Source organism: Triticum dicoccoides, chromosome 6A (genome assembly GCF_002162155.2).
Source record: "Triticum dicoccoides isolate Atlit2015 ecotype Zavitan chromosome 6A, WEW_v2.0, whole genome shotgun sequence".
NCBI lineage: Eukaryota > Viridiplantae > Streptophyta > Magnoliopsida > Poales > Poaceae > Triticum > Triticum dicoccoides.
The window spans coordinates 408808036-408815276 of NC_041390.1; the positions used below are offsets into that span (position 1 = coordinate 408808036).

General features: G+C 42.0%; 1 long non-coding RNA gene across 6 annotated transcripts in view; it reads left to right on the top strand.

The window, feature by feature from the left end:
• Window positions 1–389: 389 nt before the first annotated feature.
• The window catches only part of LOC119317039, an 8415-nt gene continuing 1563 nt past the window's right edge, over window positions 390–7241 (top strand). For 2 of the 6 annotated variants that reach the window (XR_005153486.1, XR_005153489.1), the window contains exons 1-8: window positions 390–867; window positions 952–1066; window positions 2557–2763; window positions 2855–2945; window positions 3595–3669; window positions 3907–3994; window positions 4150–4678; window positions 4866–5633. This is a non-coding gene — a long non-coding RNA (uncharacterized LOC119317039). The remainder of the gene's footprint in view (window positions 868–951; window positions 1067–2556; window positions 2764–2854; window positions 2946–3594; window positions 3670–3906; window positions 3995–4149; window positions 4679–4865; window positions 5634–7241) is intronic. The other 4 variants (XR_005153491.1, XR_005153488.1, XR_005153487.1 and 1 more) reach the window with 4 other exon arrangements.

The window sequence follows — 7241 nt, forward strand, 5'->3', positions numbered from 1 at the left end:
TGGGACCGCTAAGACCTGCAGTGGGGTTGGCGAACGTGCCTGCACTCGGGCGTCCCGTATTTAAGCTGGATATGAGCAGTTTTGACTGAGACGCGTCTATATGAAATTTTTGTGACCGGTCAATGACTAGGTCGTCCATCCGAGCGTTTGAGCCGGGTATGGACCACGCGCACGCGGACGTAGATGATCTCTACTCCTAATGGAGCAGTTGGTAGGCTCTGCCGGTCAATTTTCGTCCCACCAGAAATGGTTAATTTTCGTCCTCGATCCCACCTCCCGCTACCCAACGATTCCTCCCTTCCTCCCTCGAGACAACAAAAAAACGATATGCTACCACAAGGCCCATTGTGAAACACTACGGTTCATCGACAGAAAATCTTCCTAAAAAAGTTCTACGACGTAACCTACGAAAATTAACCAGACGTTGCCCGTGCGTTGCGAACGAGCGAGCGAAGCCTTTGCCCTCGAGCGACGCCACACCAGATCCTTCGCCCTCGCAGCCGCCGCCGACCCCCTCCCTCAAACGCCGCCTCCCGTGGCTGCCGCCCCCGCCACCTCCCGTCGCGGCCGCCCCCGCCACCTCCCGTCCGGCCTGCCCGGCCATGGCAACACCGTCGGCGGACTCCTCCTCCCCCTCACCTTCTCTCCCTCTCCCAAGGGAGGGAAGGGAATGGAAGGGGTCCGGCGGCAAGGGGAGGCAGCGCCCAGATCCGCAGCCGCACCGGCTGCAACCATGGAGGTCCGACCCGGCTGCAGCCATGGACTGAGACGTCCGAAACCCTAGCTACCCGTGGAGGTCCGACGCCTCAACCTCCAAGGAAAGGACGCGCGTTGGCTGCAGGCCATCTCCGGCGACCTCCGACCATGGTGCGCGCGCCTCCTTCCCTTGTCTTGTCGGTTTCTTCATGCCCCTCCTTGTGATTCCTTTCCTTTCCTTTGTTTTCTGTGCAGGTTGCTCGGATCTGGACCAGCTGCTGCTCCTACTGCTTCAGGTGAACGAGGACGAGCCCTCCCTCATGGCTGCTGCGGCTGCCTACTCCCTCCTCCTACCCCCTGGCCTGGTGTGGTGAGCTCCACACCCTGGCCTGGTCTGGACACAACTTGGTGGTGTTTGCTAATGTGCACGTATCCGTCCAGTCTGAACGTGTGTGCAATCAAATTGTTGTATATTGTGTTGTTTGATTCTTGCTTGCTTGCTTGAGCAGAGGAAAATCGTGTATAGATAGACACAATCATTGTTCTTTATTTTTGACAGCCCAAAGTCATTCTTCTGCACCACATAATTCTAATTGCTCGCTTGTATGGATTTCAAGTAATCTCTCTAGCATCCTTATTATAACAAGTGGTTTAGTGCATGTTATTTATTAATGAACTTGATCAAAACTTCTTTATTTTAAGTACATTTGTACTTCCAATTTATTCATCCAATTTGATTTGCAAACAACTTGCTTTTCTAGCATGGTCATTTCTTGTTGGCATTAGAAGATATCTCTGCTTCACATTATCACTTGCAATATGGATTGTTCTTCAAAGTGGCAAATGTCGCATCATTACTTACGGTTCTGCCGATTGTAGGAGAGCAGTATTCTTCCATCCCTAATAAGAAATATCTGCTAACTAAGCGCATCAGTTAGAAGAGAAGTTAGAGCTGACGGGAGTGGTGCTAACAGTTTCCATAATAATAGCCTAACAGATAAATATATATCTTCTGATTTTTCAGATTTTGTTGTTCAATCCAGTTAAATCTATTAGCTTACTGTTTGTGGTATAACTATTTCTAGAATTTACAATGTGGTTTCCATGCCTATTGATTTAACTTGATGAGAAAAATTAAACCTATGTTATTCAAAATTTAGTGGGGACCGTTCTTGATTTTTGAATGCACTGCCTAGAAGGTAGCTCTGAATAAATCTTCTATAAAATAAACATATTTTATTGTTAAATTCTGTATTTTTAGAAGCAGATACCATTCATTGTTTTTTCGTTTACAACTGCACATGTTCGGTATGTGTCCATATATGCTGTACGGAGTTTTAGATATGAAGCAAACAGTTCAATGTATTTCGTATTGGTAGAGCTTAATCCATGATGTGTGATGCTTTCTAATGGCACTGTAGATTGTATAATTTAACATATAACTCGTTATAATTCTGTTAAGTCGTACTTATACATCTTACAACCAACATGTGTAGTGATCTACTCAGCCACCTTCTTAAAAGTGAAATTTCTTGCCAATTATAGCTGCATGCAAGAATTGATTTTCTATCTGGTAGCTATTACTCCCTCCGTTCCTAAATATTTGTCTTTCTAGAGATTTCAACAAGTGACTATATACAGAGCAAAATGAATGAACTTACACTCTAAAATATGTCTATATACATCCGTATGTGGTAGTCCATTTGAAATCTCTAAAAAGACAAATATTTAGGAACGGAGGGAATAGTATGTTTTAGAAGGGAGATTACTTTGCTTCAAGCTACAGGATGTTGTGATCTTTGTTTTTATTGCCTTCTTGTATTTCTGACATTGACTTCCTTCTTTTCCTTCCATTCTCAGTGAACAAAGGAAGCCTTGCGCCAAGGAGAAGCGGGCGTGGTGTTCGACTAGGCCAAAGAGAGGACAGGAGAGGACCACAGAGAGCAAAGGAGAGGATAGAGTCAGAGCGCCGTCACTCAGCCGTGGGTAAATCCGGTCATGCTGCTTCAGGTTCAGGGTCTGCCTTGCTATGATACAATGCGGGAGGAGATCAACATGTAGAGCAAGGTGCGTGCCGGCCTACTTCTTCTTCAAGCTGTTGTTCCATTAGAACCGCCATTGGTTGATTTTGATGGCTAATTCGTCTCTGAATGTGCAGGTCTCCTGGTCCAAGTCCCCTGTCAGGATGTGGTTCAACATCAAGGGCAAGGCGCAGGATTTCCATGCGGATAACGATGCTACTACCCAAGGTAAACAATGCTTTTCTCCCAAAGATAGAGTCAGAGTAGGATTCTGCTTTTCTCACACTATACCTTTTGGATTTTAAGTTTTAATTAAGGGTGTAGTACAGCTCTAGACACCAACTATTTTTCTTGCATTTTGTTGCTCATCCTTTGTGTGTGATCCAGGAAGGTTCCCCTTCGTTCAATGCATTTGAGATTGCCATCATCATCATCCCGTGCCTGTAATTTCTCACTTCCGTCGGACGCTTCCAGTCCATGTTCCAAGCATTGATTCAGAGGCGCATTAGCACCAATCAGGTCCCCATCAAAAGAACGTCTTGTCTCTTCACATAGGACATGGCCTCCTCCAAGCCTCAGTTCATCCCTTGTCTGAAATCAATTCAATGGTGTACAAGTACATAGAACGTCCCAATCAAACATTACTTTTTCCCAAGTAACACAGGCAGTAGATGTTATGTTTGTCCGGAGCTGCCTAGATTTTTTTTGTATATGCTTCTCATGTCAACAACAGATAGGAGTAGTTTTTTTTTAACGTGGTCAAGTTTCTACTTTTGATCCCAGGGACGAAGAACTACTGAAGAATTTGTCAGTTTTTCCTTTGCATTTTTGCTGCCTCTGTTTAGTCCAGGGGCTAAATTTTGTGTTAGTGACGCAGGACGGGACGAAGGTGATTAACGGAGGACCAGCTGCTTGTAGAGGGACACAGGCGCTGCCAAGAAAAGCAGAATTGGTACAGTTAAAGCATTTGGACCACGCTCCCCCCTCTCTCTCTCTTCATACATCAAAATTGCAGCTACCTCTTTTCTTTCTTTGTTGCTGCTTGGTCAGAGCTCTCTTTTTAACTGCTATGCCTCTTTTGCCAAATATAAATATAAACAATCTACTTATCCGATTGTTTGTTGGAGCAGCCCAACTTATCTGATTGTTAGTTATTATGTTTATGTTGTTCCTTATGGGCCTACTTCAGAACGGTCGTTGAAGCGAAATATCGATCATGTTCGTAGATCAGGGAATGAATTTGATGTGTCACGCCTGACAAAAGCCCAAGATTACAGGTACCACCTGTTCACTGTCTGTGCTCCTACATTGCAATAGGGATCTGCTGCGCTACTGTTCATGTTATTCAGATCATATCACGTTAGGTGGTTTTCGTAATTCTATTCGATGGCGCATTCTGAGACGTCATTATTTTGCTTCCTTATCTGTGCAGAATCTTTGTGTCGACGTGGAATGTTGGTGGCCAATGCCCATCAAGGGGGTTAAATTTAGATGACTGAATCCATTCTTCACCCCTGCTGATATCTATGTGCTCGGATATCACTTATTACGAGGACACTAAACAAGAACGCTGGGTCTAGCATTCATGCTGGCTATCACACGCCATTCCCTGTCCCTGATCCGGTTGTGGAACTAGATGCTGATTTTAAGGTATCATTGAGAAGACATGATAGCTCATCATTTTCCACCACTATCATTCCGAAACCTGAGTCGGAGTTTAAGGGTTTCAGGAAATGATATGTTCTCACAACCAATATTGGCCCGTAGGTTTAGTGTGTGCAACCCTGTTAACATAGGAGTCAGGCCGAGCGATTTTGATAGAAATTTCAAGTGTATCGGATCACCGGTCGATGAGTATATTGAGGAGGATACAAGTAATGGAGCATATTTTTCACCATTCCCATAGGCTATGGTACTTAAACACCTATGGAAAAAGATGAAGAGCAGCCAAATACTTCTAGGTATTTTCTTTTGGCATGTACCATTAAATTTCATATGCTTGTTCTTTAAATATCTTAATATTTCTCTTTTAAATGTTAATATATTTAAAATTATCTGCAACTATTTGTGCTCAGCAGTCCTATCCTACCTTCTTGATGATGCTTCTGTTAAGTTCATGCAGTAAGACAAATATTGTGTTTTTACCAGGTGTCTAGGTATTGTTTGGTTGCCAGCAAACAGATGGTTGGCAGATTTCTCACAGTTTGGGTACCAGGTATATAACCAATTAACTCTGAAGAGATGAAAATACAAATTAGTGTGGTATATTGCCGGTTCTTTATCTTATGCTTGTCCATGTGCTTTTCCCCCCTAGGTTGATTATGGACCACATCAAACTTCTAAATTATAAACTAGATATCATGTTCAGCGTAATTCGGCACTAATTTTCCGGTGTGCTATTTCCCATGTCCATCTTACTATCCAGCTGCTTGCTTGTGGTAATTCTGCAAACACTAGAAAAAAAATCAAATTTATAGGTTGTTCATCCACCTTATAATGTTAATTGGAGATAAGACCACAGGAACAGTTTGAGGCACATCACATAATTATTCTGTATGAACTGCCCTAAAACTAATCATATTTACATTTGTAGGGGCTAGCTTTGCTGATGTATATGCCGACATGATAAACTTGATATACATGCATACTTTAATGTCAATTGGAGATAAGCTCATAGTCTGGGGTGCATCACATAATTACTATGTATGAACTGTCCTAGAACTAATCACATGTACACTTGTAGGCTTCAGAGTGTTGTTTCTGAAGAACCACATTCAAGTCATTAAATTGATTTTATGAAGAGATTCTCTCAGTTCTTGCATATTCGATGTTTCATGTTTGGCCTGCTTGGTAGCAACATAGATTCTCTACAACGTGCTAATGACTTATGGGATGATACCATCATCATATTGTCAGGTCATATACCTCCTATCTTTTATGCAATCTTGAAGTTTATTTACAAGGATACAATGCATGTTTTCCTGATCGAGTGATCACTCGATTATGTGTTCAACCGAGATCTGGAAATTAGGGTGAAAGGGTCAGTACTTACACATAGGGTTATAACTATAGCCAAGGATATATTCAACATATATAATTTCAAGAGAATACCAAGGTATCCATTTAGTTCTACCAATCCCATTTGCCTCATAATTGTTTTTGAAATGTTTTAACAAAATCAATTCAAAACTTTTCCTTATTAGTCCGCACCAATTTTAGATTTTAAAGTGCCTAATTTTAATCAATAAGGATCATGACATTGCAAGGCTTGAATTTTTAGACTATGTTCAGTTTCTATGCCAAGCTGGAAATTTGAAGATAAAAGTTAAGGTGTACTTCAGGTGTCAACTATCAATACTAAAAAAAGAGCCTTCATTTTTCCATTGGCTACGACATCAAACATGTGTATCCTACCATGTAGGAGTACTTGTTCCAATTCATGGCTTTCATCTTTCATGCGTGTGTCTTCAAAGTTTATAGGCAATTACCACACATAACTAACCAAGCCCCTCATCATGCTCGTGGTTAGTCATTTTAAAACCTTTCTCTTTTATCTGTTGTGTGCTCATTGAGCTATTCTATCATGCTTGTCGTTTGTTGTCAAGGTGAGTTGAGGCAGACAGCAAGGGCTGAGGTTGAAAAATAAATTGCCATTGTGATGCTAAGCAAAATATCAGGTTCTAATTAGTGGAGGACTACAAAAGTTAAAGAGGTCTTGATGAGATGATTGACATGACATGAATAGTTAATTTGACGTGTATCATGGGCACTTCTTCATTATTCAGTTGCCTCGCTTGAATTTGTGGACCAACTGGTGGGCATAGTTCAGTTTTCACAGATAGCGAAAGCTGCAAAACTGGGTGTGCTAGATTTTGTTCAAAGTGCAAACTTTTATTTGATAAAGCCGGTCAAGTTTACTTGTGTACATCAATGCAGTACCAACTGTAAAAGAGTTACAACACAAGGTGAAGAGTCTCCTTTTTGTATTACACTGGGATTGAACCCGCATGTTGCTAGGGCAACCCTCTTTTATTTTGGTCTTTAACTCTATTTTCTGGTGTATCTTTGTTTATTGAAAATAGTTGTTGCCCTGCCCTGTGTGTGCATGACATCTTATATACACTATGGCCCTGTTTGGTTCAGCTTTTATTGACGGATTCCGCTGCCGCGCAGCAGAATCTGAACCAAAGGGCAAACCCAGCAGAATCCGATTCCAGAAATTCGCTGCCAAAATTTGAACCAAAAGCGGAAGCAGCCCAGGACGTGCTTTCCAAAATCTGATTTGGATGCGGGCAAAAATCTGAAAAAACTGTATCAGCTGGTTTGTCAAATGACCTACATCTTTTTCACATTAGATTTTTCACAACTGCTTTTAGAAATCCACAACCGAACCAAACAGGGCCTATGGCTGGCTAATTTAGATAATTACCACCTATGACCACTATCTTGCCTATTTTTCTTGTGATGACAACCATAAGTAGAGGGTTCAGCAAGGCATTGAGAGAGACAGGTGGCAACTTCTCT